The sequence below is a fragment of the Dama dama genome, chromosome 1 (genome assembly GCF_033118175.1).
Source record: "Dama dama isolate Ldn47 chromosome 1, ASM3311817v1, whole genome shotgun sequence".
NCBI classification, from domain to species: domain Eukaryota; kingdom Metazoa; phylum Chordata; class Mammalia; order Artiodactyla; family Cervidae; genus Dama; species Dama dama.
The window spans coordinates 17,163,899-17,182,112 of record NC_083681.1 but is presented as its reverse complement, the minus strand read 5'-3'; positions in this window follow the sequence as shown (position 1 = coordinate 17,182,112).

Sequence of the window (18,214 nt, the reverse complement as noted above, 5' to 3'; positions counted from 1 at the left end):
ACCCAACCTGCTCCAGATTTTCCAGCCATTCACACTCAGGTTATAGGAAAAAAACCCTCAGATGACTCCAGACTCAGCCACTGTCTGATTACATTGTATATGAGACCCTGAGGGAGAGCCTGTCAGCTCAGCCCACTCACCCCACAGCATCCTGAGAAATGTGCCAATTCATATCCTCTGAGTTTAGAGGTGTTTGTTACACAGCAAAAATAACTGGAACAAAGTGGTATGTATTCTTGCTTATGCAGAAGCCAGCCTAGATTAAGCCTCCTAGTGCTGGAGGCCTAGAGGGGTCTATCCAGAGAATTATTTGTCCACGTGTAGTCTCGGGCCTCAGATCACTAAGAGAGAAAACATTTTGATTAAAAAGGCCTGAGAGGACTTCCCTGTGGCCCAGTGGTTAAGAATCCACCTGCCAATGTAGGGGACACGGGTTCGATCTTTGATCCAGGAAGATTCCATATGCCACGGGACACCCAGGCCCATTCACCACAACTACTGAGCTCGTGTGCCCTAGAGCCTGTACCCTGAAGCAAGAGGAACCACTGCAATGAGAATCCTGTTTACTGCAACAAAAGAGTAGCCGCTGCTCGCTGAAACTAGAGAAAACCCCCATGTAGCAATGAAGACCCAGTGAAGCCAAAAATAAATAAAATGAATAAAATAATTTAGCAGATTAATTTTTAAAAGCTTGCCAAAGAGACTCAATTACTTTACTAACTAGTTTTACCCTTATAGCCAAATCAGTGAAAGAACTCTCTCTCTCTCTCCTCCTGCCATCTGCCCCATCACTGCCCCATCTAACTCAGTGCACACAAAGCTCTGCTGGAAGCGCTCCCTCACCTGCTCTTTGAGCTCTGCTCCAACCTCCACCTGGAATTTTCTGGGAGAAAAAACGTGAAGTTGAGAAAATATCCAGAGCCCTGGCGTAAAGCAAGTGAGACCCTTAGAAAAGAGCAACCAAGAGGAGGATTGAAAAACACACTGTCGTCTGGACATGGGGATTAGTAGTCAAAGCACGGGTTTTGAAATCATGTGACCTGAGTTCCAATATGGATTCTGACATTTTCTACTTGGCTGACCTTGGAAAGGATCTAGGCATCTCTCTTCTCAGTCCTTTTTTTCCTGTTGAAGTACAGTAGTTGATTAATAATGTTGTGTTAGATTCAAGTTTAGAGCAAAGTGATTCAGTTATTTCGATATCTATATATGTATCTTCTTTTTCATAATCTTTTCCATTACAGGTTATTATAAGATACTGAATATAGCTCCCTGTGCTATACAGTAGGACCTTATTGCTTATCTGTTTTATTATATATATATATATATATAGTAGTGTGTATATATTAATCCCAAACTCCTAAATTATCCATCCCTCATCCCCTTTGGTAACTATAAATTTGTTCTCTACATCTGTGATTCTATTTCTGTTCTGTAAATAAGTTCAAGTCTTTTTTTCAGTTTCTGCATATAAGTGATATCATATGATATTTGTCTTTCTCTGTCTGTCTTACTTCACTCAGTATGATAATCTCCAGGTCTATTCATGTTGCTGCAAATGGCACTGCTTTGTTCTTTTTTATGGCTGTTTTCTCAGCTTCTTCCTCTTTAAAATCTGGATAATAATACCATCTCACAAAGTTCTCATGAAGATTAACTGAGGAGGTGTCTAATACATGGTGCTGAACGACCAGCAGTCAGCCCAGTAGTAGTGATAGTGTTGGAGTCATATGGTTACTGCTGTCACAAGTCCCACAGCCAGGGTCTCCCCGCAGACCAGAGACTGCCAACCAGTCACACTACACATGCCCAGGATAAGTGTTCAATGAGGACTTAATGCAGACTGACTATCTATATTCTGACTGTTTAATCTACCACCAATATTTTTTCTTATTTTCTCCCAAATGTCTATTTCCAAAGGCTTTAAAAGCATGACTGTATAATTTCTCTTGTATCTTAAGCAATATAAGATAAAATCATATTTTCTTATCTTTTTACGAGTTGTCTTCTGACCTTCTACTGCATAGAAGTTGAGCAGTTCAATGATCAATACATTTTAATTCATTATTTTAAACATTCTATTTAATAAGTTTGGGTGACTTTGCAGGAATCCTGAGCCCAAGGTGCTACAGAAATGTCAAGACCACTTTGCAGATGCCATCACTTTGGTAGGAAAATCAGGGTGAAGGATAACATGATTCTTGAGAGCAAAGTGTGAGTGTTAAGTTCTCCTGCTTTATTTATACTTTGTGAATGAAATGAAAAAGTGAAAGTGTTAGTTGCTCAGTTGTGTCCGATGCTTTGCGACCCTGTGAATTGTAGCCCACCAGGCTTTTCTGTCTATGGAATTCTCCAGGCAAGACTACTGGAGTGGGTTGCCATTCCCTTCTCCAGAGGATCTTCTCAACCCAGGAATCGAACCCAGTTATCCTGCATTGCAGGGAGATTCTTTACCGTACAAGCCACCAGATAAGCCTTAAGATTTACTAAAACCTTAAACTATGAATTGACATTAGGCAGACTTGTTTTGTTGCCATTATGATTGGTCTAGTTATGTGGATCTTTTTTAATGAAGAATAATGCAAGCATTCTGGCTATTTAAAGAAAAACTGATCCGTGTTCAGTTCAGTTGCTCAGTCGTGTCTGACTCTTGTGACCACATGGACTGCAGCACACCAGGCTTCCCTGTGCATCACCAACTCCTGGAGCTTGCTCAAATTCATGTCCATTGAATCGGTGATGCCATCCAACCATCTCACCCTCTGTCGCCCTCTTCTCTTGCATTCCATCTTTCCCAGCATCAGGGTCTTTTCAAATGAGTCAGTTCTTTGCATCAGATGGACAAAGTATTGGAGTTTCAGTTTCAGCATCAGTCCTTCCAATGAATATTCAGGACTGTTTTCCTTTAGGATTGACTGGTTTGATCTCCTTATAGTCCAAGGGACTCTCAAGAGTCTTCTCCAATATCACAGTTTAAAAGTATCAATCCTTCAGCGCTCAGCTTTCTTTATAGTTCACTACTCACATCCAGATATGACCACTGGAAAAACTATAGCTTTGACTATACTTGTTGGCAAAGTAATGTCTCTGCTTTTTAATATGCTGTCTAGGTTGGTCAAAGCTTTTCTTCCAAGGAGAAAAATCTCTTTTAATTTCATGGCTGCAATCACCATCCACAGTGATTTTGGAGCCCAAGAAAATAAAGTCTGTCACTATTTCCATTATTTCCCCATCTATTTGCCATGAATTGATGGTACTAGATGCCATGATCTTAGCTTTTTGATTACTGAGTTCTAAGTCAGCTTTTTCACTTTTCTCTTTCACTTTCATCAAGAGGCTCTTCAATTCCACTTTGCTTTCTGCCATAAGGGTGGTGTCATCTGAATATCTGAGGTTACTGATATTTCTCTGAGCAATCTTGATTCCAGCTTGTACTTCATCCAGCCTGGCATTTCACATGATGTACCCTGCGTGTAAGTTAAATAAGCTGGGTGACAGTATACAGCCTTGTACTCCTTTCCCAATTTGGAACCAATCTGTTGTTCCGTATGCAGTTCTAACTATTGCTTCTTGACTTGCATACAGATTTCTCAGGAGGCAGGTAAGGTGGTCTGATATTCCCATCTCTTGAAAAATTTTCCACAGTTTGTAGTGATTTACACAAAGGATTTGGCATAGTCAGTGAAGCAGGTGTTTTTTCTGGAATTCTCTTGCTTTTTTGATGATCCAACAGATGTTGGCAATTTGATCATTGATTCTTCTGCCTTTTCTAAATCCAGCTTGAACATCTGGAAGTTCGTGGTTCACATACTGTTGAAGGCTGTCTTGGAGAATTTTGAGCATCACTTTACTAGCGTGTGAGATGAGTGCAATTGTGCAGTAGTTTGAACATTCTTTGTCATTGCCTTTCTTTGGGATTGGAGTGAAAATTGACCTTTTCCACTCTTGTGGCCACTGTTGTGCTTTCCAAATTTGCTGGCAAATTGGGTGCAGCACCTTCACAGCATCATCTTTTTAGGATTTGAAATAACTCAGCTGGAATTCCATCAACTCCACTAGCTTTGTTCATAGTGATGCTTCCAAAGGCCCACTTCACTTCATACTCTGAGTGATCACACCATCGTGATTATCTGTGTCATGAAGATCTTTTTTTTTTTTTTTTTTTCAGTTCTTTTTTTTTTTATTTTTGTTTTTTTACTTTAATTTTTGGAGGCTGATTATTTTACAATATTGTGGTGGTTTTTGCCATACATTCACATGAATCAGCCATGGGTGTACATGTGTTCCCCATCCTGACCCTCCCTCCCACCACCCTCCTCATCCCATCCCTCAGGGTCATCGCAGTGCACCAGCCCTGAGCACCCTGCCACATGCATTGAACCTGGACTGGTGATCTGTTTCACATAGGATAATATACATGTTTCAATGCTATTCTCTCAAATCATTCCACCCTCGCCCTGTCCCACAGAGTCCAACAGTCTGTTTTCTACATCTGTGTCTCTTTTGCTGTCTCACATATAGGGTCATCATTACCATCTTTCTAAATTCCATATATATGCGTTAATATACTGTATTGGTGTTTTTCTTTCTGACTTACTTCACTCTGTATAATAGGCTCCAATTTCATCCATCTTATTAGAACTGATTCAAATGCATTCTTTTTAATAGCTGAGTAATATTCCATTGTGTATGTGTACTACAACTTCCTTATCCATTTGTCTGCCGATGGACATCTAGGTTGCTTCCATCTCCTGGCTATTGTAAACAGTGCTGCGATGAACATTGGAGTACATGTGTCTCTTTCAGTTCTGGTTTCCTCGGTGTGTATGCCCAGCAGTGGGATTGCTGGGTTGTATGGCAGTTCTATTTCCAGTTTTTTAAGGAATCTCCACACTGTTCTCCACAGTGGCTGTACTAGTTTGCATTCCCACCAACAGTGTAAGAGGGTTCCTTTTTCTCTGCACCCTCTCCAGCATGTATTGCTTGTAGACTTTTTGATAGCAGCCATTCTGATTGGCGTGAAATGGTACCTCATTGTGGTTTTGATTTGCATTTCTCTGATAATGAGTGATGCTGAGCACCTTTTCATGTGTCTGTCAGCCATTTGTATGTCTTCTTTGGAGAAATGTCTGTTTAGTTCTTTGGCCCATTTTTTTATTGGGTCGCTTATTTTTCTGTAATTGAGCTGCAGGAGTTGCTTGTATATTTCTGAGATTAATTCTTTGTCAGTTGCTTCATTTGCTATTATATTCTCTCATTCTGAAAGCTGTATTTTCATTTTGCTTATAGTTTCCTTCATTGTGCAAAAGTTTCTAAGTTTAATTGGGTCCCAATTGTTTATTTTTGCTTTTATTTCCATTACTCTGGGAGGTGGGTAATAGAGAATCATGCTATGATTTATGTCAGAGAGTGTTTTGCCTATGTTTTCCTCTAGGAGTTTCTGGTTTCCTCTAGTTTTTGATCTTACATTTAGATTTTTAATCCATTTTGAGTTTGTTTTTGTGTATGGTGTTAGAAAGTATTCTAGTTTCATTCTTTTACAAGTGGTTGACCAGTTTTCCCAGCAACACTTGTTAAAGAGATTGTCTTTTCTCCATTGTATATTCTTGCCTCCCTTGTCAAACATAAGGTGTCCAAAGGTGCATGGATTTATCTCTGGGCTTTCTATTTTGTTCCATTTATCTATATTTCTGTCTTTGTGCCAGTACCACACTGTCTTGATGACTGTGGCTTTGTAGTATAGCCTAAAGTCAGGCAGGTTAATTCCTCCAGTTCCACTCTTCTTTCTCAAGATTGCTTTGACTATCAGAGGTTTTTTTGTAATTCCATACAAATTGTGAAATTATTTGTTCTAATTCTCTGAAAAATATCGTTGGTAGCTTGATAGGGATTGCATTGAATCTATAGATTGCTTTTTGTAGTATACTCATTTTCACTATATTGATTCTTCCAATCCATGAACATGGTAAATTTTCCATTTATTTGTGTTATCTTTGATTTGTTTCATCAGTGTTTTATAGTATATAGGTCTTTTGTTTCTTTAGATGTATTCCTAAGTATTTTATTCTTTTCGTTGCAATGGTGAATGGAATTGTTTCCTTAATTTCTCTTTCTGTTTTCTCATTGTTAGTGTATAGGAATGCAAGGGATTTCTGTGTGTTAATTTTATATCCTGCAACTTTACTGTATTCATTGATTAGCTCTAGTAATTTTCTGGTGGATTCTTTGGGGTTTTCTATGTAGAGGATCATGTCATCTGCAAACAGTGAAGGTTTTACTTCTTCTTTTCCAATCTGGATTCCTTTTATTTCTTTTTCTGCTCTGATTGCTCTGGCCAAAACTTTGAAAACTATGTTGAATAGTAGTGGTGAGAGTGGGCATCCTTGTCTTGTTCCTGACTTTAGGGGAAATGCTTTCAATTTTTCACCACTGAGGATAATGTTTGCTGTGGGTTTATCATATATGGCTTTTATTATGTTTAGGTATGTTCCTTCTATTCCTGCTTTTTGGAGAGTTTTAATCATAAATGAGTGTTGAATTTTGTCAAAGGCTTTCTCTGCATCTATTGAGAGAATCATATGGTTTTTATCATTCGAGTTGTTAATGTGGTGTATCACATTGATTAATTTGCAAATATTAAAGAATCCTTGCATTCCTGGGATAAAGCCCACTTGGTCATGATGTATGATCTTTTTAATATGTTGTTGGATTCTGTTTGCTAGAATTTTGTTAAGGATTTTTGCATCTATGTTCATCAGTGATATTGGCCTGTAGTTTTCTTTTTTTGTGGCATCTCTGTCTGGTTTTGGTGTTAGGGTGATGGTGGCCTCATAGAATGAATTTGGAGGTTTACCTTCCTCTGCAATTTTCTGGAAGAGTTCGAGTAGGATAGGTGTTAGCTCTTCTCTAAATTTTTGGTAGAATTCAGCTTTGAAGCCATCTGTCCCTGGGCTTTTGTTTGTTGGAAGATTTCTGATTGCAGTTTCAATTTCTGTACTTGTGATGGGTCTGTTTAAGATTTTCTATTTCTTCCTGGTTCAGTTTTGGAGAGTTATACTTTTCTAAGAATTTGACCATTTCTTCCCACTTGTCCATTTTATTGGCATACAGTTGCTGATAGTAGTCTCTTATGATCCTTTGTATTTCTGTGTTGTCTGTTGTGATTTTTCCATTTTCATTTCTAATTTTGTTGATTTGATTATTCTCCCTTTGTTTCTTGATGAATCTGGATAATGGTTTGTCTATTTTATTTATCTTCTTGAAGAACAAGCTTTTAGCTTTGTTGATTTTTGCTATGGTCTCTTTTGTTTCTTTTGCATTTATTTCTGCCCTAATTTTTGTGATTTCTTTCCTTCTACTAACCCTGGGGTTCTTCATTTCTTCCTTTTCTAGTTGCTTTAGGTGTAGAGTTAGGTTATTTATTTGATTTCTCTCCTGTTTCTTGAGGTAGGCTTGTATTGCTATGAACCTTCCCCTTAGCACTGCTTTTACTGAATCCCATAGGTTTTGGGTTGTTGTGTTTTCATTTTCATTCATTTGTATGCATATTTTGGTTTCTTTTTTGACTTCTGTCATTTGTTGTTTATTCAGAAGCGTGTTGTTTAGCCTCCATATGTTTGTGTTTTTAATAGTTTTTTTTTTTCCCTGTAGTTGACATCTAATCTTATTGCATTGTGATCAGAAAAGATGCTTGAGATGATTTCAATTTTTTTTTTAATTTACCAAGGCTAGATTTATGGCCCAGGATGTGATCTATCCTGGAGAAGTTTCTGTGTGCACTTGAGAAAAAGTTGAAATTCATTGTTTTAGGGTGAAATGTCCTATAGATATCAGTTAGGTCTAACTGGTCCATTGTATCATTTAGTTTGTGTTTCCTTGCTAATTTTCTATTTAGTTGATCTATCCATAGGTGTGAGTGGGGTATTAAATTCTCCCACTATTATGTGTTCCTGTTAATTTCTGCTTTCATATTTGTTAGCATTTGCCTTACATATTGTGGTGCTCTTATGTTGGGTGCATATATATTTATAATTGTTATATCTTCTTCTTGGATTGATCCTTTGATCATTATGTAGTGTCCTTCTTTGTCTTTTTTTGTGGCCTTTATTTCAAAGTCCATTTTATCTGATATTAGTATTGCTACTCCTGCTTTCTTTTGGTCTCCATTTGTGTGAAATATTTTTTTCCAGCCCTTCACTTCCAGTCTGTATGTGTCCCTAGGTTTGAGGTGGGTCTCTAGTAGACAGCATATTTAGGGGTCTTATTTTTTTATCCATTCGGCCAGTCTTTGTCTTTTGGTTGGGGCATTCATCCCATTTACATTTAAGGTAATTATTGATAAGTATGATCCTGTTGCCATTTTCTTTGTTGTTTGGGGTTCAAATTTATACACCTTTTCTGTGTTTCCTGTCTAGAGAAGATTCTTTAGCATTTGTTGAAGAGCTGGTTTGGTGGTGCTCAATTCTCTGAGCTTTTGCTTATCTGCAAAGACTTTGATTTCTCCTTCATATTTGAATGAGATCATTTCTGGGTACAGTAATCTCGGTTGTAGGTTTTTCTCTTTCATCACTTTAAGTATGCCCTGCCATCCCCCTCTGGCCTGACGAGTTTCTATTGAAAAATCAGCTGTTATCCTTAGGGGGATCTCCTTATGGGTTATTTTTTGTTTTTCCCTTGCTGTTTTTAACATTTGTTCTTTGTGTTTGATCTTCATTAATTTGATCAATATGTGTCTTGAGGTGTTTCGCCTTGGGTTTATCCTGTTTGGGACTCTCTGGGTTTCTTGGACTTGGGTGGCTATTCCCATTTTAGGGAAGTTTTCAATTGTTATCTTCTCAAATATTTTCTCATTATCATTCTTTTTGTCTTCTTCTTCTGGGACTCCTATGATTAAAATGTTGGGGCATTTAACATTGTCCCAGAGGTCTCTGAGGTTGTCCTCATTTTTTTAAATTCTTTTTTTCTTTTTTCCTCTCTGCTGCATTTATTTCCACCATTCTATCTTACACCTCACTTATCCTATCTTCTGCCTCAGTTATTCTACTGTTGGTTCCCTCCAGAGTGCTTTTGATCTCAGTTATTGCATTATTCATTATTGATTGACTGTTTTTTATTTCTTCTAGGTCCTTGTTATACTTTTCTTGCATCTTCTCAATCCTTGTCTTCAGGCTATTTATTTGTAACATTTTGTTTTCAAAATTTTGGATCATTTTTACTATCATTATTCTGAATTCTTTCTCAGTTAGACTCCCTATCTCCTCCTCTTTTGTTTGGTTTGGTGGGCTTTTATCATGTTCCTTTATGTGCTGAATATTTCTCTGCCTTTTCATCTTTTTAGATTGCTGTGTTTGGGGTGGCCTTTCTGTATGCTGGAAGTTTGTGGTTCCTCTTTATTGTAGAGGTTCCTCCCTGTGGGTGGGGTTGGATGAGTAGCTTGTCAAGGTTTCCTGGTTAGGGAAGCTTGTGTTGGTGTTCCGGTGGGTGGAGCTGGATCTCTTCTCTCTGGAGTGCAATGAAGTGTCCAGTAGTGAGTTTTGAGGTGTCTATGGGTTTGGTGTGACTTTTGGCTGCCTGTATTTTTGTGCTCAGGGTTATGTTCCTGCTTTGTTGGAGAATTAGCTTGGTATGTCTTGCCCTGAAACTTGTTGGCTCTTGGGTGGAGCTTGGTTTCAGTGTAGGTATGGAGGCTTTTGGATGAGCTTTTGTCGATTAATGGTCCCTGGAGTCAGGAGTTTTCTGATATTCTCAAGTTTTGGATTTAAGCCTCCTGCCTCTGACTTTCAGTCTTATTCTTATAGTAGCCTCAAGACTTCTCCATCCATACAACTCTGACGATAAAACATCTAGGTTAATGGTGAAAAGAGTCTCCACAGTGAGGGACACCCAGAGAGGTTCACAGAGTTACATGAAGAAGAGAAGAGGGAGGAGGGAGAGAGAGGTGACCAGGAGGAGCCAGTAATCAATTCCCTATGTGCTCTCCACAGTCTGGAACACTCAGAGAGGTTCATGGAGTTCTATAGAGAAGAGAAGAGGGAGAAAGGAGATAGAGGTGACCAAGAGGAGAGGTGGGGAAGTCAAAAGGAGAGAGACCAATCTAGCCTGTGATAAGTTCCCTAATTTTCTCACAGCCCGAAATACCCAAAGAGATTCACAGAGTTAGGTAGAGATGAGAAGGGGGAGGGAGGAGATAGAGGTCACTTGGGGGAGGAAAAGGAGAGTCAAAAGGGGAGAGAGCAATCAAGCCAGTAATCACACTCCTAAGTAAAAATGGATACTGAAGATTGGATTCTTAAAGGTACAGAATTGATAACAAATACCAAAAAGCAAAGATTAAAAGTCTAGAGTAGAGGTTAGACTCTCAAAAATACATTATTAAAAAAACAAAACTAAATCGCAAAAGTTATATTAAAAAATATGAAATTTGCTTTAAAAATAGGGTCTTTTTTTTCAAGGTAATAGTAGGTTTTACAAATGAAAATTAAAGGAGTAATAAAGAACTTAAAAATTAAAAAATTTTAATTAAAAATGATAATAGTAAAATATATCTAGGAATTTCTCTGGAGCTGTTGAGCGCAGTGTGTGGTCAGTTAAGTTTCAGATAGTTTCTTGTTCCACCTTATACTTCTCAAGGTCTATAGGTCCCTTCCAGTGTAGCCAGTGCTAACTGCAGGGTTTTAATCTGTTGCACCTGTCACATCCAAAGTCGTTCCCTCTTCTTTGTTTATTTTGGCTTCCTCTGTTTGTAAGTCTCTCCAGTATCTAACTCCCACCCTGACACAAGGGGGCGAAGGTGGTCATTTATTTAGGTTCACTTTTTCAGTCCTGCTGTGGGGAGGGAGGAACACTGCAAATATCACTGGCGTGTGTGGGCTGTGCTCGCAATGTCTGGGCCACATTGGGTTTGTCCCAGCTCACGGCATGTGTGCTTTCCTGGTCTACACTGCTCAGCTACACTGTAGCTCAGGCTACACTGTCTGAGGCGGGCCCTGGGTTGCATGCACTTCCCAGATCTACGCCACTCAGGTTCAGGCTCTCTGGTACTCCACAAAGGCGCAAACTCGGTTGGGCCTGCGTTTTGTGCCCGTCCCAGGTCCGAGCAGCTCAGGCGACCAGGTGCTTGGCAAGAGGTGGGGGGTGCGTCTTATCACCTCCCAGGTCCCAGCCACTCGGTTTCCTGGGTGCTCAATGGGAGCTCCATCTCAGGTGTGCTGTGTGTCTCCTCTGGGGCACTGATCTCTGGCTGCGACCCTCCTGACGGATGTCAACCATCCAGGATCCCAGGGAGACTTGGTTAGCAACTGGGATCCTGCTCGAAGCTTGGTAGGGGATGCCATCTCTGGGGCCAAGTTTGCCTCTTGCCTTCCAGCTCTGGCTGTCACCTGCCTGCCTCTCTGCCTCTGGCGGGGAATGGGCCGGTCTGCTGCCAGCTAGCTCTCCTCTGGTATCGCTCAGTCCTATGTTTTGTGAGCAGGCCGGCAGTGCCTTAGGTTAGAGTTTTATGTGATAAAGTTCTCTCTCTCTCTCCCCCACAGTTTGGCTCCCATGTTAGCTCCCTCAGATTGCCCTCAGGGCATTCAGGCCCGGTCCTTACCCTAAGCAACGCAGCCCGCGCCTCCCTATTCAGCACCCACTTGCTGGTGGCCAATGCAAGCATCTGGGCTACTTCTCTGCTGGGAGTTACAGTTAGGCATGTAATCTGTGGGTTTTATTTTCTATTATTTTATTTCCTTCTGGTTATGTTGCCCTCCCCACAGACCCGCTGGTGAGAGGGTTTCCTGGTGTTTGGAAACTTCTCCTCTTTCAAGACTCCCTCCCCTGGATGGATCTCCATCCCTAACTCTTTTGTCTCCCTTTTAATCTTTTCTATTTTGTCCTACCTCCTTTTGAAGACAATGGGCTGCCTTTCTGGGTGCCTGGTGTCCTCCACCAGCATTCAGAAGTTGTTTTGTGGTATTTGCTCAGCATTCAAATGATCTTTTGATGAATTTGTGTGGGAGAAAGTGGTCTCCCCATCCTATTCCTCCATCTTAGGACCACCCCTGTCATGAAGATTTATTTTGTATAGCTCTTCTGTGTATTCTTGCCTCCTCTTCTTAATATACTCTGTTTCTGTTAGGTCCATACAATTTCTGTCCTTTATTGAGCCCATCTTTACATGAAATGTTCCCTTGGTATCTCCTAATTTTCTTGAAGAGATCGCTAGTCTTTTCCATTCTGTTGTTTTCCTCTATTTCTTTGCATTGATTGCTAAGAAAGGCTTTCTTATCTCCCCTTGCCATTCTTTGGAATTCTGCATTCCAATGGATATATCATTCCCTTTCTCCATTGCCTTTAGCTTCTCTTCTTTTCTCAGCTATTTGTAAGGTCTCCTCAGACAACAATTTTGCCTCTTTGTATTTCTTTTTCTCGGGGATGGTCTTGATCACTGCCTCCTGTACAATGTCATGAAGCTCTGTCCATAGTTCTTCAGGCACTCTATCAGATCTTATCCCTTGAATCTATCTGTCACTTCCACTGTATAATCGTAAGGGATTTGTAGGTCATACCTGAATGGTCTAGTAGTTTTCCCTATTTTCTTCAGTTTAAGTCTGAATTTGGCAATAAGGAATTCATGATCTGAGCCACAGTCAGCTCCCAGTCTTGTTTTTGCTCACTGTATAGAGTTTCTCCATCTTCAACTGCAAAGAATATAATCAGTCTGATTTCGGTATTGACTATCTGGTGATGTCCATGTATAAAGTCGTCTCTGGTGTTGTTGGAAGAGGGTGTTTGCTATGACCAGTGTGTTCTTTTGGCAAAATTCTGTTAACCTTTGCCCTGCTTCATTTTGTATTCCAAAGCAAAATTTGCCTGTTATTCCAGGTGTTTCTTGACTTCCTACTTCTGCATTCCAGTCCCTTATTCCAGTCCTCTTTTTGGGTGCATTAGTTCTAGAAGATCTTGTGGGTCTTCAAAGAACTGTTCAACTTCAACTTCTTCAGATTACTGGTTGGGGCATAGACTTGGATCACTGTGATACTGAGTGGCTTTCCTGGGAAACGAACAGAGATTATTCTGTCGTTTTAGAGACTGCACCAATTACTGCATTTAGGACTCTTTTGTTGACTATGATGGCTACTCCATTTCTTCTAAGGGATTTTTTCCCACAGGAGTAGATATAATGGTCATCTGAATTAAATTTGCCCATCCCAGTCCATTTTAGTTCTCTGGTTCCTAAAATGTCGATGTTCACTCTTGCCATCTCCTGTTTGACCACTTCCAATTTACCTTGATTCATGGACCTAACATTCCAGGTTCCTATGCAATATTGTTCTTTACAGCATTGGACTTTACTTCCATCACCAGTCAAATCCACAGCTGAGTGTTGTTTTTGCTTTGGCTCCATCTCTCCATTCTTTCTGAAGTTATTTCTCCACTCTTCTCCAGTAGCATATTGGGCATCTACCAACCTGGGGAGTTCATCTTTCAGTGTCATTTCTTTTTGCCTTTTCATACTATTCCTGGGGTTCTCAAGGCAAGAATACTGAGTGGTTTGCCATTCCCTTGTCCAGTGGACCACGTTTTGTCAAAACTCTCCTCCATGACCTGTCAGTCTTGGGTGACCCTATGTGGCATGGCTCATAGTTTCATTGAGTTAGACAAGGCTGTGATTCACGTGATCACTGAAGTGATCTGTGTACTTCTTAAAAATTTTTTTCTAGTGAAATATTTCTTGATTCATGAGTGTGTGCACACTTCAATCAGTCTCCCCAATATTAACATTTTGAATAACTATGGCACAATATCAAATCTAGGTAATGGACATTGGTACAATCTATTGACCTTATTAGAATTTTATGTTATACATGTACTCATTTGTGTACATGTATATAATTGTATGCCATTTTATGATGTAATTATGTGGTGTAACTACCACGACAATTCAGATATAAAACCCCATCATCACCACAAGGCTATCTTTCACTATCCCTTTGCATCCATCCCACTTATCTCTAACATTTTGAAACCATTAACCTGTTGTTCATCTGCATAATTTTATTTCAAAAGCATTATATAAATGCAGTCATTCAGTAATTACATGGTGGAGACAGACTTTTTCCACTCAGCAAGATTTTCTTAAGATGTATCCAAGTTGTTGCATGTATCAATAGCTGATTCTTTTTTCACTGCTGAGTAGTATTCCTCAGCATGGCTGTTGTATAATTTGTTTAGTCATCCATTTACCCATTGGAGGCTATCTGGGTAGTTTCCAGTTTGGGGCAACTACAAATAAAATTATTAGCATTTGTGCATAAATTTCTGCCTGAACATAAATTGTCATTTCTCTGAGATAAATGCTGGAGAGTACAATATCTGGGTCTTATGGTAAGTCCATTTCTAGTTGTAGGATGAACTGCCAAACTATTTTCCAGGGTGGCTGTAACGTTTTGTATTACTCTCAGGAATGTATAAGTCGTGGAGTTTCTCTACATCCTTGTCAGCATTGGTGTTATCACTATTTTTTTATTTTAGACTTTCTGATAGGTGGGTAGTGATATCTCACTGTGATTTTAATTTGCATTTCTCCAATGGCTAATAATATTTAACATTTTTACGTACTTATTTGCCATCTATATGTCCTCTTCAATGAAATGTCAAATTAATGACTTCTATCCATTTTTTAATTGGATCTTTAGATTGTTGTTTTTTTGTTGTTGTTGTTTGTTTGTTTTTGTTTTTACTGTTGAGTTCCATGAGGTCTATATATATTCTAGGTAAATTTCTTTTTTTCAGATGTGTAGTACAAATATTTTCTCCCACTCTGTAAAGTTGTACTTCATTCTCTAAATAAGATCTTTCAAAGAGCAAATGTTTTAAAATTTGGCCAAGTCTGATTTATCAATATTTTCTTTTGTAAATTGTTCTTTTAGAGTGAAGAATTAAAGCTTTTTGCCTAGTCCTAGTTTTCAAAGATTTTCTCCTATTTTTTCTAAATGCCTTATAGTTTTATATTTAAGTCTGTAATCCATTTTGAGATAGATTTGTGTAGTGCCACCTGGGAAGCCCTGTACACTCTGTCTCTACAGTTTATTCATCTTATAACTGAATGTATCCTTTGATCAATATCTCTTCAAAATACAACTAATTTTTCTGTGTTGATATTAAATCCTGCAATCATGCTGAACTCACTTAGTTCTGGGATTTTTTTCTTGTATTAATAGATTCTTTGAGATTTCCTACATAGATCATCATATCATCTGCAGATAGAGATTATTTTAATTTCCCCTTTCCTATCTGTATAACTTTTATTCATTTGTCTTGTCTTATTGCACTGGCTAGAACTTTCAGTACTATGTTGGGTATAAATAGTGAATTAGGCACCATTACCTTGTTCCCAATCTTTTTTTTTTTTAAATCAAATGTTTTAATCTGTAGGGAAAGTCACAAGCTTCCTAGAAAAATGAGATAGTCTGATTTCCTTTACCTACTACAACATATAAATTAACTAAGGTAAATTATCTAATGTGATTTTTTAAATTAATTAATTTATTTTAATTGGAGGCCAATTACTTTATAATATTGTGGTGGTTTTTGCCATACATTGACATGAATCAGCCACGGGTGTACATGTATCCCCCCATCCTGAAACCCTCACCAATCATCCTCTCCACCTCCCTCTCTGGGTTGCCCCAGAGCACCAACTTTGAGGGTTCTGCTTCATGCATTGGAACTTGCACTCATCATCTATTTTACATATGGTAATATATATGTTTGAATGCTATTGTCTCATATTGTACCACCCTCGCCTTTTCCTACATAGTCCGAAAGTATGTTCTTTACATCTGTGTTTCTTTTGCTGTATTGCATATAGGGTTGTTGTTACTGTCTTCCTAAATTCCATATGTATGTGTTAATATACTATATTGGTGTTTCTTTCTGACTTACTTCACTCTGTATAATAAGTGCTAGTTTTTTCCACCTCATTAGAACTGACTCAAATGTGTTCTTTTTTCTTTTTAAGCTGAGTAATATTCCATTGTGTATATGTACCACAACTTCCTTATCCATTCATCTGCCTATGGACATCCAGGTTGCTTCCATGTCCTAGCAATTGCAAATGGTGCTACAGTGACCATTGGGGCACATATGTCTCTTTCAATTCTGGTTTCTTCAGTATGTATGCCCAGGAGTGGGATTGCTGGGTCGTATGACAGTTCTATTTCCAGTTTTTTAAGGAATCCTCACACTGTTCTCCATAGTAGCTCTACTAGTTTGCATTCCCACCAACAGTGTAAGAGGGTTCCCTTTTCTCCACACCCTCTCCAGCATTTATTTTTTGTAGACTTTTTGATGGTAGTCATTCTGACTGGTGTGAGATGGTACCTCATTGTGGTTTTGATTTGCATTTTGCTGATAATGAGTGATGTTGGTCACCTTTTCATGTGTTTGTTAGCCATCTGTATGTCTTCTTTGAAGAAATGTCTGTTTAGTTCTTTGGCCCATTTTTGGATTAGGTCATTTATTTTTCTGGTATTGAGCTGCATGCGCTGCTTTTATATTTTGAAGATTAATTCTTTGTCAGTTGTTTTTTTTACTATTATTTTCTCCCTTCTGAAACCTGTCTTTTCACCTTGCTTATAGTTTCCTTCATTGTGGAAAAGCTTTTAAGTTTAATTAGGTCCCATTTGTTTATTTTTGCTTTTATTTCCAATATTCTGGGAGGTGGGCCATAGAGGATCTTGCTGTGATTTATGTCAGAGAGTGTTCTGCCTATGTTTTCCTCTAAAAGTTTTATAGGTTCTGGTCTTACATTTAGATCTTTAATCCATTTTGAGTTTGTCTTTGTGTATGGTGTTAGAAAGTGTTGTAGTTTCATTCTTTTACAGGTAGTTGACCAGTTTTCCCAGCACCACTTGTTAAAGAGATTGTCTTTTCTCAATTGTATATTTTTGTCTCATTTGTCAAAGATAAGGTGTCCATAGATGTGTGGATTTATCTCTGGACTTTCTATTTTTTTTTCCATTGATCTATATTTCTGTCTTTGTGCCAGTACCATATTGTCTAGATGCTGTAGCTTTGTAGTATAGTCTGAAGTCAGGCAGGTTAATTCCTCCAGTTCCATTCTTCTTTCTCAAGCTTGCTTTGGCTATTCAAGATTTTTTTGTGTTTCTATAAAAATTGTGAAATTAATTGTTCTAGTTCTGTGAAAAATATCATTGGTAGCTTGATAGGGATTGTGTTGAATCTATAGATTGCTTTGGGGTGGTATACTCATTTTCACTATATTGATTCTTCCAATCCACGAACTTAGTGTATTTCTCCATCTATTTGTGTCCTCTTTGATTTCTTTCATCAGTGTGTTATAGTTTTCTGTATATAGATCTTTTGTTTCTTTAGGTAAATATATTCCTAAGTATTTTATTCTTTTTGTTGTAATGGTGAATGGGATTGTTTCCTTAATTTCTCTTTCTGTTTTCTCATTGTTAATAGAAATGCAAGAGATTTTTGTTTATTTGTTTATTCCCAATCCTAATCTTAAAGGAAAAGTCTTCAGCCTTTCTTTCACCATTAAGAATAATGTTAATTTTAGATTTTGTTGTAAGTGCTTCTGATCAAGTAGGGAAAGTTTTCCTCTATTCTTAATTTGTTGAATTTTTTTTTTAAATTATGAGTGAATGATGAATTTTTTAAAATGCTTTCTCTGGATCAGTTGATATGATCATCTTTTTTCATTTTTAGCCTGTCGATAAAGGGGATTACATTTGAATGATTTTGAAATTCGAGGAAGCTTTGTATGTCTGAAATAAAACCCTACCTGGTCATGTATATTATTATTTTTTACAAAGAACTGCTGGATTCAACTTACTGATACTTTGTTGAGAATTTTTGCATATCAGTTCATGAGTTACTGATTTGCTGTTTTCCCTTTTTGTGCTGTCTGCTTCTGGTATCAAGATAATACTAGTCTCATAAACTGGAGAAGGAAATGGCAACCCACTCCAGTATTCTTGCCTAGAGAATCCTGTGGACAGGGGAGCCTGGTGGGCTTCTATACATAGGGTTGCACAGAGCCAGACATGACTGAAGCGACTTAGCATGCATGCATGTATTGGAGAAGGAAATGGCAACCCACTCCAGTGTTCTTGCCTGGAGAATCCCAGGGACAGAGGAGCCTGGTGGGCTGCTTTCTATGGGGTGGCACAGAGTCAGACATAACTGAAGCAACTTAGCAGCA